We start from the raw sequence: 15711 nt of genomic DNA on the forward strand, positions 1-15711 counted from the left end.
ATACAATTCTTCCTTTAAAATGCAAAAGACCTGTCAGTTACAAAAACATGGATGAACCTGGACAACATGCCACGTGCCAAAGCTAAGCAGAGAAGAACAAGCACTGAAACCAAAATCCTAGTGAGTCAACTTACACTAGTAGAGAGCAGAATGGTCACCAGAGCCTTGAGGGAGCTAGGGGGACTGAAACGACTCTTGATTAAGGACAAAACATTTCAGCTGGACAACAGGAAATAATTTAAGGTCCTAGTGTATAAAATAGGTGACTACAGACCGTGAATCACGTAGTCCATTCTTGAAATTGCTGAGATTACATTTGAATGTTCTCATTACAAAACAAAATAAAACACCGCTAAGCATGTGAGGCCAAACATTAGTTGGTGCTATTTAGCCAAGCTGCATTGTGTACATATGTTACAGTATGTTATAAATTATAAGTGTATTTACTTTTGATGAACTAAAAAAAATAAGTGTCCAGGGCTGCAAATATAACTCCATATTAAAATGTATGCCCAGTATGTATGGGGTTCTTGTTCAGTCCTTAATACTTCAGAAAAGTATCAAGTACTTGCATTATACAATAAGGAAACATAGCAACAGCAGGCAGGCCCATCAGCCATTTATCTTAAGCACATTGCTAAAAGGCTTTCCTTACAGCAGCACAGAAACACACACACACACACACACACACACACACACACACACACACACTAGCCTATATCACTACTTTACAGTAAGCTCACAGCTTATTAATGCTACAGGGATTGTCTGGCTAGGAAGTAACGTCAAATTATTTTGAAAAGTCCTTATAGCAGATTCTTTGGGATCACAACAATCTTTCATCTACTTAAGAACTCTAAGGACAACCTCAACTGGCAAAGTGTTGCTTTAGCATTATTTAATAAATACATACCTTTTTTTCTACAAGTAAGGCATTGGAATAAAATATGAGAATTCATATTTTACAAACAGGCACCAATAGTCATTTGATTTATTCTTTAGGAATTTGTCCTGTATCTTTTATTGTGGAAAGAACATTCTCCTCCCCATCCCCAAAAAAGGAAGAGAGAAAATTAGAACAATACAAGCAGCCTACCAATTAGATTAAAACAGCTTTATAAATTCCTGGGTATCTCACTGAGACCACCTTCTTTCACACATATCCATTTAGATCCTGCCCCAACTAAAGGGAAACCATCAAAACTGTGTTTGTAATAATAACATCGTTTTGCTTATTTTAAAGGTCAATGGATTTAAAATTCCTCTTCTAAGGCTGCTGGATACACACCTGTAGGATAGAAGCATCACACTGGCTGATGAGGTAATGGGATGCTGAAGCATTCTGAAAGGGATGAGTGCTGGAAGATGTGTAGCTCATGACAAGGGGCTATCCAAGCCCTTGATGTACAAAATGATTGGCATATCCAAGGCAGTCTTAAAATGTACTGTTGAACAGTAATGGAGCTGAGAAGTGCTTGGTTCCTGGATCATCAATTCACTCCCAGTCTGTGTTGATTTTATTTCCAAAGTAGAGATCGAATCTTTCCATAATAATTTTCTGGGGCAAACTACCATGAAACTCACTGACTTCAATAATCTCTGTCAGCATTCTAGCTGTACATTCTAGGTTGGTTGGGAACTAGCTGGTCTAGGATGGCTTTGACTCTTCTCCACAGGTTGAGACTTGAGCTGTCTCAAGAGATTTTTTGTCTTTCCTGAAATAGTAGGATCTCTGGGTTAATTTCTGTCATGTCCATAGCACGAAGGCAAATGAGAAAACCTCAAACACAGCACATGGACATGCTCTACTTGGACTATATGTGATCAAAAAAGTCCTACCAACTAAAGGAAGTCAAGTGGTGTGCCCTCTATCAGAGGTCACAGAGCGTACTGTGTCTTTTCAGGGTTATACATGCTGAGTCAATCACAAAAAAGCACAGAGAGAGAGAGAGATGAGAGATTTGGGCTACACCACTAATCTACCATCCCTACTATGGTTGGATTGGATGGTATGCTTACCTAATGCAGTCTTTTTGTTGAGGGGTTAACTTGGCCTTTCTTGACCTCGACATTTCATCTGGTCCTTGTTCTATTAGACTACACAGGACTTTCCACCCCAAGGAGTCAGAGCAGTTGTTCCTGTTCTTCCACTTAGGGAAAACATCTGCAGGGTTGTTTTTGTTTTTCTTCGGTTGTCATCTGGATGTTTGGCAGCATGTCAAAAGTTTTGCTCTGAGAAGTCTGGAGAGTGACTGCAGTTCATGTATTACTTCCTTTCCAGTTATAATAATACATCAGCGTCTCCCTCAAATGCGCCTCCTGGGATGCAAGCTGGGAAACATGTTGTAGGGAAGAATGGGATAAATCCTACCTTGAGTTCCTTTACAATAGCATATTCCCACACACCTAAGCCAATGGCCCCATTTCTAGCCACCTCAGGCATTGTTTTGTCACATTACGGTGACATTCTGGGTGTTTGTTTGTTTTGTTTTGTTTTTGTTTTTCGAGACAGGGTTTCTCTGTGTAGCTCTGGCTGTCCTGGAACTCACTCTGTAGACCAGGCTGGCCTCAAACTCAGAAATCTGCCTGCCTCTGCCTCCCAAGTGCTGGGATTAAAGGCATGTGCCACCACTGCCCGGCTACGGTGACATTCTGGTGTGGAGACCATTGGTGGCTATAGGTTTAACAACCACAGGAATATATTTTCACATTACTCCTGTTCCATGAAAGACAATCATTTGTCATTACATGAAGATACATATTTGAATGTTAAGTGCCCCCATCTTGGTATGTCAGTTTGGCTATCTAGTTGTGAGCCCCTTTACTTTTCTTAGGGAAACTGAACTTTAAGGCCAGTGTTTGAAAATTTGGAAACAATCCATATATGGTAAGCTATCAACCTTATGAATGGTGGTAGTATTTCCTCACATTTTTCTCTGTAAAGGTCTCAAAATGATTATGAAGCCAGATATAACTTTAAATAAAACAAAATACTAGCTGTATAACATACTTGATAATTAATAAACAATATATATGCTTTGTTTCTCCAGAGCTGATAATTCTACATCAGCAAAATTCATAGAGAATTAGAAGACTAAAGTATTAGATACAGCTCATGGCCCAGACAAGTATAAAGAGTGACCAATGTCTGGCAGAACAATATATATGGAGCTAAGACAACAAAGACTAGTAGAATATTTACTGCAGAATAGAGACAGATCAAGATGATTGAGAGGAAAGCAAGTAATGGACACAGACCATGAAAGGAAGCAGCAAAACAAAACACTGGATGGGTTAGGATGCTATGTCACAGGACAGCACTCTCCAATCCGGCCTTAGATACTCTGACAGGTTGAGGTCAGTGGGTTACCTTCCACTCAGACATGCACTATTGAAAAGAAAGGTGCCAGTCTTCTCTTTATTTTTTTACCAGCCTCTGATTTCTAGAACATTGCTTGACTGGGAATAGATGCTCAACACACGCTTGATGGAGAGAAATTAAAAATGTATATGGAAGCCTGTTGATGAACAACAGCCTGATACTTCAGGACATTGTCAGGAACCGAGGTCTCGACCTGCTGGCATGGCGGAGAAGGTCACAAACATTGATTGTCTTTCAGAAGACTGGAGCAGTTGGCACATTTTCAGGAGAAATACCCGTGTCCTGTGATTATGTCATAATCTATTTATAAATCTGAGGGAAAAATGGGGGAGAGTTTACCGGGCAGGAGACTTAAACATTAGAATGGAGACATGGGAACAGAGGGGAAAAAACAAGCAAGATTTCCTTGTGAGTGTCCTAAAAAAAACTTATGAATTAGAAAATCTTATGTGTTCTTGAACCCAGAAATTGTACATTTGATAAAGGCAAGGCCATATGATCCTCACTGTGGAAAGGAAGGAGAAGACAGTTAGGAGGCCTGTGAGGGCAGCCCCTGGGATTCACTCTGTGTTGCAGGGATGTTGAAGAAGTCCTTCTTAACATCTATTTAAACAATGCTTAAAACCTAGATAAATATGAAATTCTGTGCTACCCTGGTTTAGTCTTAGGAAATACTCAGATGTAAGTAGTTCATCAACGTAAAGGAACTCTTTCTAATCTTTGCAGATCCCCAAGAACACTGTGAGAAATTTACAAATGTGCTCATTTGACACTTCAAAAATCTGTTTTCCCATCAAAAGAGATATTCTATTTACTCCATAAAAACTAATGACATATTAAAAATTTAAAGCTGAGGGAAAGATAACAAAAGAAATATAAGGAGAGAAGGAAAAGTGTAAATTTCAAAGTAAAAATACATAAATTATAAAATTCCAAATCAAGGATAAAACCATTAAATGAGTCCAAATCTTGGTTCATTGACAGTGTAAAGGTAAAAAAAAAAAAGGGAATACCATGGGGGCCTGGAGAGCAGGAGAGAGAGAGAGAGAGAAAGAGAGAGAGAGAGAGAGAGAGATCCTCTGACTATTAAAAACTGAAGCATGTCTGGAGAGGGGAAGAGACCACAGATTTTGAATAAAGAAAATACAAGCAAATATGAGCAAAGTGCACTTTGTTGATCTTTGAGAAAATATTTGAAACCTAAGATGAATGAAATAAGTTGCTAAAACACATCCTGAAGAGCACACAAAATGAAGAGTTGTCAGGGGACATCAACTGCAGAAACACCAGTCCAACAGACAATTGTGTCAGCCACATGATCACATTCGAAAGAAACAAGAAACTCTCAGTCTGTTTAAAATGTTTCTGAGCAGAAAGGAAAGAAGGAAAGGCTGCATGCTTGTGTGTGTGTGTGTGTGTGTGTGTGTGTGTGTGTGTGTGTGTGTGTTTGTATGTTTTATAAAGTCACTATTTTCAGAACCTTACAACACAGCCTGACTCAATAAAATTAAATTAAATATCACCTATAGCATCAGTTCCAAATTCAAATGTAGTCTTGTCAAATAAACTACAGTTACATATGTAAGAACAATTATAACACAACCACCTTAAATTCAAAGCAAGGATTCAGGATGTCTAAGCATAAAGATCTGTTAAAGTAGAGTATGTATTAAGAAGTACACAGAAAGCAGTCACTTGAGCACTTTTATATATGCCCAGAAGCCATTTGATGAAATTTTTCTAAGACAGAAATAGAATCATGATCCCTACCATAATACTGAATCTTCAGGAAACTAGATAGTTTTTTCTCATTAAGCTAGATACCAGAAAAAAGGGAGAAGGATCAAAAAGGTTACAGGGAGAATGATAAAGTTTCATGATTGCCAGACTGTGATAACACTGGAATATGTAAAAGGATCAATTTTGGCACAATTATGCATCCAGAAGGTTCTTATAAATTACACATAAAACTTTATTTTCCCCATGTAGCAGATAATCGGTGGTAGTTAGAATGAAGTACAAAAATCTCACCTATCAATAAAACATAAAAAAACCTAGAAATGCAAGCCATTTATCTATTTGAAAAAAAGTTAAATGTGTTGTCACACCTAGGACACTGGAGTAAATTTAAAGACCTGGCTCTGCCTGGGTGAGAACATGGACTTCAGGTAGACAGAACTGGCCCTCTGTCTTCACCATGCCTCACATATTGTCTGTTTGTCTATCTCCTAAACACAAAAAGAGTACGTCTGTTTGTCTTTCTCCCAGGGGCATGTTTTACCTCTTTAAAGGTACTGCAGTATCTGTGTAGCATGCTTGAAATAGACCTCCCTTAATTCAAAATTTCAATACCAGGCAAAAGAATAACAATAATTCCTTGAGACGGATTCTATTCGGCAGGAATGTTACTAAATAAAGGTTGGTGACACGCCTTAGCTCTCCTAGCTGTTAGATACCTCCCAGGAAGCAGTGATAAACGTTCTAATGTATTTTCCAGAATAAATACTCTGTAAGGAGGGTCACTAGATGTGGAAATTTTGATTGAACAAGTGAATTATTGAGCAAAGGATTTGGAATAATTGGTTAAGCAGAGGCTCAAAGCTGGGCTTGGAATTTGTATCTTTACTTCAGAATAAATTAGAGCGTCCAGAGATTTTTAAACACAAAATAAGATGCTGTTTAAGTGGTCGAGGACAGAACTATCTAGATCTTCTTGGAGGAAAATTCTGTTGAGTAAGACACAGAAGTCAGGGTAAATACAATTAAAGGGCAAAGGCTTCCCTTGAAATAGAAATATTTTCATGATTAAGACCAGAACAAATGATGTTAGAACAGAAGCATCCAGAAATATATTTCCATTGTGTATGTAAATATAAATCTGATAGCCTCCAATTACATTGAGTTCTAGTAAATCAGCAATGAAGATGCCAGTGACCCAAGAAAAACAGGCAATAAACACAGAAAGAAAAGAAACAAAAATAGCTTCTAGTTGTGAAACATGCACACCCTCACCTGAGGAAGAAATTGTTTCTCAGTTGTCCCAATGGCATTGTGCTTTAATATGCCACAGAGGATGTACAGGAGCAAGAAATCTCAGCCATGCTTATAGATGCCTACATCAGTGGAGTCTACAGTAGCCAATTTTATCAATTGGTGTGACATTACATATTCTCTGTATTCCTCTGTTTCTCTAGTGTTGAGATAAAGCCGTGATCAAAATCAATGTGAGAATGGAAGGGTTTATTACATCTTCTTGTTTATAGTCATCTGTCATGAAGGGAAGCCAATGCAGGAACCCGGAGGCAGGAACTGATGCTGAGACCATAGAGGAACATTGCTTACTGGTTTGTTCTCATGGCTTACTCAGCTCACATTTTTACACAACTCAGGACTACCTGCATAGGGGCAGCACCGCCTACAGTGGGCTGTGTCTTCCCACATCTGTTAGGAGTAATCAGGAATATGCGCTATGGACCTGCCTTGTAGATTTTTTTCAGCAATGGTAGCATAGAGGGTTGGGCTGCCAAAACAAATGGATGGGGATTTTGGAGAATTATTGTACTGTGTTGTTTTTTTTTCTTGGGTATCTAATTTGTTTGTCATTGGTTTTGTTCTTTTGAAAGAGGGTCTCATTCTGCGGCCTACCCTTGGCTATAACTTTTTATGTAGCCCAGTCTGCCCAAGATCTTACAGCAATGCCCCTGCCTGCTGGGATGATAAGTATGACCTTCCACACCAGGTTTGTTTTCAGTTTTGCTTCTATTTTTGTTTGTACAAATCGTACATTGGGCAGAATTTTTAAAAAGAAAATCTCTTGTTTTGTTTGTTTATTTTTTTCAAATAAAGGGATTTGTCTCCATGTAGCATATTTTGAGATTTTAACTCAATAGACTTTGGGAGCTTTTTTTTTTTTTAAATAGCATAATTGGCTGCAGAGGTCAGATAATAATGAGTTGATCTTCCTAGTATGTAAATCACCTACCTAATTTAAAGAAAAGCTGTACTCTAAGTAGAAGCAGAAATACTGAGAGACAACCTTCGGGAGAGATCCAGCACTGCTAAAACCAAAAACGTTGCCCACACTTTGTCAAGCTACAGTCCTTGACTGGTTTCCAAAGACAGAATGAGTCTGAAAAGGCTGCATCCTGGCATTACAGTGAGTCTCTCATCTAACAACTAGAAGGCCATTTCATCACCTCTGCATGCAGAGGATTCTTGGTTCTGCTAACTGACTGAAAGAAACAAGTGATAATCTATCGCTTGCCTTCCACCAGTGTCCACATGGCCATGCTCATACACATTCTGTTATGCATCCTGTGCCTTCTTGGTCCCAGTAACCACCTTCATATAAGCTCATCACTGGGGAAGTGATTTTAAGCACTTTTGGCCAATGGGCCAATCAGATCCATCTGTCAAATCTAGCCCAGCACAACAAATGTGACTCTGCACGGTGCTTGTCACTGCAGACAGAGCAGATGTGATGCTATTGATGCCAATTTTAAACTGTTTCTGAACATTTTCACTTCCAGGGCTACAAAGAGCCAGGTCCACCCTTGGCTTTGGCATTGAGGGGCTCCCCAAAGCTTACATTTACATTACCATGTTGTTAATAGAATGATTCAGTTGTCTCTCCTGTTAAAAATGTGTAAGAGCTGAGATTCTATAGCAAGGTACCACTGACTAGAAATTACAGGACCTTCGAAATACTAATTCTGAGCATGATTGTGTGTGCAAATAATTCTAAATTTGGAAGGCAGAGACACAAGGAGTGCTACAAGTTCAAGGCCACTCCAGGCTACACAATGGGCTGTGGGAAAGCTGAAATGATATAACAAAACCCTGCTTCAATAAAGGAGAATATTCACTCATGGGTCAGTTCAAAGCACAGAGATACGCACTAGTCTATGGTTTGGCTAGAGGCTTTAAATTGTAGTTTACAAATTTTGTATTAGAAAGAGATTCTTTTATAAAATGTAATTCTAGGTAGATTCTCAAAATTCAGGATACAGATACAGGCTTGCAGTATAGGAGATGAGTAAGGCCAACTTGCAAGTTGCCTTCATCTCTGTGTAAACTGAATTACAATTACAGGACGCATGGGAGTCAATTTGTACTTCAGTGGTTTAAGTGGCACCCAGGATGCCTTTCCTGTTCTCATTTTCTCTGCTTTCTGCAACAACCCTTTGTCCTCTTCAATCCTAAAATCATCAAAAAAAGTTTTATCTTCGATATTAGGATATTCATACTGCTAATCAATACATTAACCTTGATCGCTTGAGTTAGAGTCATCATAAAGTATACAGGGTATTAAAGTACACAGGGTATTTCCTAATACCTCAAGCAATGTGGCGAAGTGAATTTTTATTTTTTATCTTAAACTCATTATATAAGCTATAACATTAGACAGTATAATCACTGGGGTCGATAACCTATTGTTTATAGTAATGACCTTAAGCAAAAAGAAAAAAAAAGATGATTAAAAATGATATTGTAATGACACCCAATCTTCAGAAATGTGTATAAAAACTGGATTAGAATAATGCCTTCCATGGAGTAAGTATCAAATAACTTTAAAAAATAGAATTGATAAAGACTGATAACTATGCGATTGTGATGGCTAACCTTAATTGTCAACCTTACTGGAACGAGAATACATGTGGAAACCCTCTTGGATATGTCTGTCAGGCTGTGTCCAGAAAGGACTACAAAGGGAATATCCATCTTGAATGTATGCAGTCCGATGTCTGGTTGAGTCCCTCAGCAGAGTATAAAGGAGAAACAGAAATGAGCTCCGGAGTTCACAAATCTTGGTTTCCTGGCTGCAGACGCAGTGACTGACTGCCTCGAGCCTTTGCTTCCTCCCTCTGTGATGAACTAACTGCACCTCCAGACTGTGAGCTAAAATCAGCCCTTCTTCCCTCAAGTGAACTGCTGATCATCAGAGTGAGCAATCTCCTGACCATCCCAGTGTGTTGAGCACTAAACTACTGTAGGGGCAGGTTAGGTGTGCACTTCTCATTTTCTTACGTTACTACATATTCCCATAGGAAGACAAGGTACACTGTAGACCAGAAGGAATGCTGTAGCATATTTTTGGGGAAATTCCAGTTGTTGTCCACAATGACTGACGGTACTTTCTGTCCCCATCAATGATGTACACAAAGAGGTTCTATTTTCTGTGAGTGTTGACCAACACTGTAGTCCCCTGCTCTTTTAAACAGTCATAACTATTGTGATAGCCGCTCTCGTTGTGAGTTTAATTTGCTTCTCCCTGGTGCTTAGGGATGGTCAGCAATCTGTATGTTTTCTTTTTAAAAATGTGTTTTCAGGTCTTTTGCCTGATATTAGTAGGGTTTTTATTTCTATTTATTATTCTCTCATATATTACATCAGACCATAGTTTCTCCTCCCTCTTCTCCTTCCAGTCCCCACCCTTCTTTGCTTTCTACTTCTCACCACCACCTTTTTGCTCCCCCAAATCCACTCCTCCTCTGTTTCCCTTCAGAAAAGAGCAGACCTCCAGGTGACATGAACCAAACATGGCATGACAAGTTACAATAAGACTAAGCACATGCCCTCATATCAAGGCTGGATAAGGCAACAGGGAAGGAGGAAAGGGGTCATAAAAGCAGGCAATAGAGTCTGAGACAAGTCCCATTCCACTCTTAGGAGTCCCAAGAGAACACCAAGCTATACAACATAACATATATGCAGAGGACCTATCTTAGACCCATATAGGCCCCTTGCTTGCTGGTTCAGTCTCTGTAAACATCTATGAGCCCTGTTTATTTGATTCTGTGAGCTGTGTTCTTGTGGTGTCATTGACCTTTCTGGTTCCTACAATCCTTCCTCCCTGTCTTCCAAAGTATTCCCCAAGCTCTACCTAATGTTTGGAATTGGCGCTCAGCATCTGTTCCTCTAAGTTGCTAGATAAAGCCTCTCTGATGGCCATTATGCTGGGTTCCTATCTATGAGTATAGCAGAATATCATGAAGAATCATATTACTTACCTTGTTTTGCCAGTAATGTTTGGTTTTGTCCTAGGTCTCTGGGCTATCTAGTCTCTGGTTCCTGACCCTCCAGGCAGTGTCAGGGGGTGGGCTCCCTCTCATGTCATGGGTCTTTAGGTGGACCAGTCATTGGTTGGCCACTCCTACAATTACTATTCCAGATGTACTGCAGTACGTCTTATAGGTAGGACAAATTGTGGGTCAAAGGTTTTGTGTCTGGGTTGGTGCCCTAGTCGCTCCACTAAAAGCCTTGCTTGGTTATAGAAGATGGGTAGTTCAGGCTCCAGACCCCACAATTATTAGGAGTCTTAGCTAGAGTCATCTTGTGGATTCCAGGGAGTTCTGCTGCACTAGGTTTCTACCTTGCTCACTAAATGCTCCCCAACTCCAGGAATCTCTCCCACTATGCTATCTCTCCATACCTCTGCCTGATCCCTCTTGTTCCCATACCCACCTGTCCACTTATGAAATCTATTTTATTTTCCCTTCCCAGGGAGATCCTTGCCTCCTAACTCTCTTGAAGCCTCCTTGTTGCTTAGCCTCTTTGTGTCTGTGGATCATCCTTTATAAGTAATATCCATTTATTAATGAATACATACTACGCTTATCTTTCTGTGTCTGGATTGCCACACTCAGGATGATTTTTTTTCCTAGTTCCATCCATTTACCTGTAAATTTCATGATGTCACTGTTTTAAATAGCCAAGAAATAATGCATTGTATAAATGTACCACATTTTCTTTATCTAGTCTTCTGTTGAGAGACATCTAAATTGTTTCCAGTTTCTGGCTATTATTAATAAATCTGCTTTGAACATAGTTGAGCAGGTGTTCTAGTGGTAGGATAGAACATCCTTTGGGTATAGGCCCAGGAATGGTAAAGCTGGGTCTTAAGATAGATTGACTTTAAATTTTCTAAGAAATTGGCATATTGGTTTCCAAAGTAGCTGTGTAAGTCTGCATTCCCATCAGCAATGGAGGAGTGTTCCCCTTGTTCCATATCCTTGCCAACAAGAGCTGTCACTTATGTTTTTTATCTAAGCCATTCTGACAAGTGTAAGATGGAATATCAGAGTTGTTTTGATTTGCATTTCCCTGATGGCTAAGATACTGAATGTTTAAATGTTTCTCGGCAATTAGAGATTTCTCTGTTGAGAATTCTCTGTTTAAATCTGTAACCCATTTTTAATTTGATTATTTGGTTTATTAATTTCTACTATATTGAATTTTTTTAATATATTTTGAATTTTAGTCCTTTGTCAAGTGTGAAGTTGGTTTTCCCATTCTGTAGGCTACTGTTTTGTCCAAATGAATGTGTCCTTTGTCTTATGAAAGCATCTCAGTTCCATGAAGTGCCATTTATTAACTGTCAATCTTAGTACCTGTGCTATTGATTCTGTTCAGGAAGTTGCTTCCTATGCCAGTGCATTCAAGGTTATTTCCCAGTTTCTCTTCTGTCAGGTTCAGTGTATCTGGTTTTATCCACTTGAGGTCTTTAATCCACTTGGACTTGAGTTTTGTACAGGGTGATAGATAGGGATCTATTTGCATTGTCCTACATGGAGACATCCAGTTTGACTAGCACCATTTGTTGAAGATGTTGTCTTTATTTCCAGTGTGTATTTCTGGCTTCTTTATCAAAAACCAGGTGTCTATGGGTGTGTGGATTTAGGTCTGGGATTTGATTTCATTGAGCAACTAATACCATGCCAATACCATGCAGATTTTATTACTATAGCTCTGTAGTAGAGCTGGAAATCAGAGATGGTGATACCTCTGGATGTTCTTTTATTGTACAGGACTGTTTTAGCTATCCTGGGTTTTTTGTTTTTCCATACAAAATTGATTATTGTTCTTCCAAAGTCTATTTTAAAAAGTTGTTTTGAAATTTTGATGGGGACTGCAGTGTGAATCTGTAGATTGCTTTTGATCAGATGGTCATTTTTTATTGCGTTAATTCTATTGAGTATGGGAGATCTATCCATCTTTTGATATCTTTTTGAAGTTATTGTCATACAATCTTTTACTTATTTTGTTAGAGTTAACCCAAAATATTTTACATTATTGAGGCTATTGTGAAGGGTGCTGTTCCCCTGATTTTTTTCTCAGCCCATTTGCTCTTTGCATATAGGAGGGCAACTGATTGATTCATTTCTATTTCTTTTCTTTCTTTTTTTCAGTTAATCTTGTATCAATCCACCACACTGCCAGTGTGTACCAGCTGTTCCCTGGTAGAAATTTAGGGGTCACTTATGTAAACCATCAAATCATCTCCAAATAATAATACATTGACTTCTTCCTTTACAAATTTGTACCCCTTTGATTTCATTTTTTTAATTTCATTTAGTTGTCTTACTAAAGCTAGAATTTCAAGTACTATATTGAATAGATATGGAGAGAGTGGGCTGCCTTGTCTTGTTCCTGATTTTAGTAAAAATGCTTTGAGTTTGTCTGCATTTAATTTGATATTGGCTATCAGCTTGCTTTAAATTGCCTTTCTTATGTTTAGTTATTCCCCTTGTATCCCTGGTCTCTCCAAAACTTTTAATATAAAGGGAAGTTGAGTTTTGTCAAGGGCTTTTTCTGCATCTATTGAGAGGATCATGGTTTTTTCTTTCAGATTGTTTACGTGGTAGGTTACATTGGTGGATTTTTATATGTTGAACCATCCCTACATCTCTGTGATGAAGCCTACTTGATCATGGTAGATGATCTTTTTGATCTGTTTTTGAATTTTGTTTGCAAGTATTTTATTAAATATTTTTGCCTCAATATTCATGAGGGAAATTGGTCTGTAATTCTCTTTGTTGAATCTTTATGTTGTTTGGGTATCAGGGTGACTGTAGCCTCATAAGATGAATTTAACAATGTTCATTCTGCTTCTATTTTGTGGAATAATTTGAGGAGTATTGGTATTAGCTCTTCTTTGTAAGTCTGGTAGAATTCTATGCTAAAAATATCTGCCCCTGGTCTTTTTGTTGGTTGGGAGACTTTTAATGACTACTTCCTTAGGGTTTATAGATCTATTTAAACTTTTTATATGATCTTGGTTCAACTTTGGTAGGTGATATTTATCAGTAAAGTTGTCCATTTCTTTTAGATTTTCAAATTTTTTGGAGTACAGGTTTTTGAAGTACGGACTAATGATTTTTGAATTTCCTCTGTGTTCTCATGTCTCTCATTTCATTTCTAACTTTGTTCAGTTGTGTACTTGCTTTCAGTCTTTTAGTTAGTTTGGATATAGGTTTGTCTATCTTATTGATATTCTCAAAGAACCAACTCTTTGTTTCATTGACTTTTTGTACTGGTCTCTTTGTTTCAATTTATTGATTTTAGCCCCGAGTTTGATTATTTTCTGCTGACTACTCCTCTTGGGTATATTCGATTCTATTGGTTCTAGAGCTTCCACATGTCCTGTTAAGTTGCTAGTATGAGTTCTCTCTAATTTTTTTTAGTGAACTCACTTAGTGCTAGTGCTTTGAACTTTGCTCTTAGCACTGCTTTCATTGTTTCCCATAGGTGTTGGCTTGTTGTTCATCCATTTTCATTGAATTCTAGGCAGTCTTTAATTTCTATCTTTATTTCTACCTGACCCAGCATCATTCAGTAGAGCGCTTTTAAGTTTTCATGAGTTTGTAGGCTTTTTATTGCTTCTGTTGTTAAAATTCAGCCTTAAGGCATGATGGTCTGATAGGATACAGGGGGTTGTTTCAATATTCTTGCTGTGTGACCCCCACATAGTGTAGTCTATTTTGTAGAAAGTTTTGTAAGGTATGAAGATGAAGGTATATCTTTTCTGTTTGGCTGAAATGTTCTGTAGATATCTGTTACATCCATTTGACTCATAATGTCTGTAAGCACCATCATTGCTCTGTTGAGTTTTTGTCTGGGTGACATGTCTATTGATCAAAGTGTTGTACTGACATCTCCCAATACCAAAGTGTGATGTTCAACATGCGATTTAAGCTTTAGTAATATTTCTTTTACAAATGCGGGTAGCCTTGCAGTTGTGGAATAGATATTAAGAACTGAAATGTTATCTTGGTTTAATTTTCCTTTGGTGATTGTGAAGTGTTTTTTCCATCTCTTTTGGCTAATTTTTGTTTGAAGTCTATATTGTTAGATATTAGAATAGCTACAAGAGCTTGCTTCTTGGGTTGATTTGCTTAGAAAATCTTTCTCCAACCTTTTACTCTGAGGCAATGTCTATTTCTGTTGTTGAGGTTTGTTTCTTATATGCAGCAGAATGATGAATTCTGTTTTCACATATATTCTTTTAGCCTGTATCTTTTTTATTGAAGAATTGAATCCATTGATATTGAGACATATTAATGACAAATAATTTTTAATCTCTTTTGTTGGTGATGTTGGTGATGTTGGTGTGTGTGTGTCTATTTCTTTCTTTTGGTTTTGTTGGTGTGAGGTTATTTATTTCCTGTGTTAACCCCCTTGGGTTAAAGTTTCCCTTCTAATACCTATTGTAGGATTAGATTTGTGGATAAATACTATTTAAGTTTGACTTTGTCAAGGAATATCTGCTTTTCTCCAACTATGGTGACTGAAAGTTTTGGGTATGGGTGGCTTCTATGGTGTCCTAGAATCTATAGCATATCTGCCCAGGTCCTTCTGGCTTTTGGCATCTTCATTGAGAAACAGACCATAATTTTAATAGATCTGCCTTTGAATACTACTTAGGTTTTTCCTCTTGCAGTTTTTAATATTCTTTCTTTGTTTAATACATTTTGTGTTTTGATTATATGTGGTGAGGGGGCTTTCTTTTTTGGTCTACTCTATTTTGTGTTCTGTAAGTTTCTTGTATCATTAAAGACATGTCCTTTTTTAGGTAATGAAAATATTCTTTTATGATTTTGTTAAAAATACTTTCTGGGTTTTTGAGTCAGGATTCTTCTCCTTCTATTCCAGTTATTCTTAGGTTTGACCCTTTCATATTGTCCCAGATTTTTTGGATGTTTTTGCAACAGGATACTTATTCTGCTGCAGTAGAAGAGGAGGTGGAGCTGGGAGAGAAAGAGAGGAAGGGGAGGAGAGAAGGAGGTTATCAGCCATGGATAACCACTGATGGGTTGAAAGCTGTCCTGGGTAGCAACTTCTATCAAAAGGGTTAGATATTGGGTAACAACTCTAATTGTGTGGGCACCCTGTTGATTGAGCATTTCTAAATATATAAATCCTTTAGATAATCATTAAGCTTTAAGAGTCTCATTTCTACCTGGTACTGTAAGAATGGCAGATATTGTCCGGGGTTCAGCCGAGCTTTGTGGATGCAGTATGGTGGACTGGCAGAGCCATACCCCATGCTG

The 15711-nt window shown here is 38.1% G+C and overlaps 1 long non-coding RNA gene across 1 annotated transcript in view; it reads left to right on the top strand.

Annotated features, from left to right (window-relative positions):
• Window positions 1-1246: 1246 nt before the first annotated feature.
• The window catches only part of LOC117702719 (uncharacterized), a 54690-nt gene continuing 40225 nt past the window's right edge, over window positions 1247-15711 (top strand). The window contains exon 1 of the long non-coding RNA XR_004606098.2: window positions 1247-1321. This is a non-coding gene — a long non-coding RNA (uncharacterized LOC117702719). The remainder of the gene's footprint in view (window positions 1322-15711) is intronic.

This window comes from Arvicanthis niloticus, chromosome 2 (assembly GCF_011762505.2).
Source record: "Arvicanthis niloticus isolate mArvNil1 chromosome 2, mArvNil1.pat.X, whole genome shotgun sequence".
Classification (NCBI taxonomy): Eukaryota; Metazoa; Chordata; class Mammalia; order Rodentia; family Muridae; genus Arvicanthis; species Arvicanthis niloticus.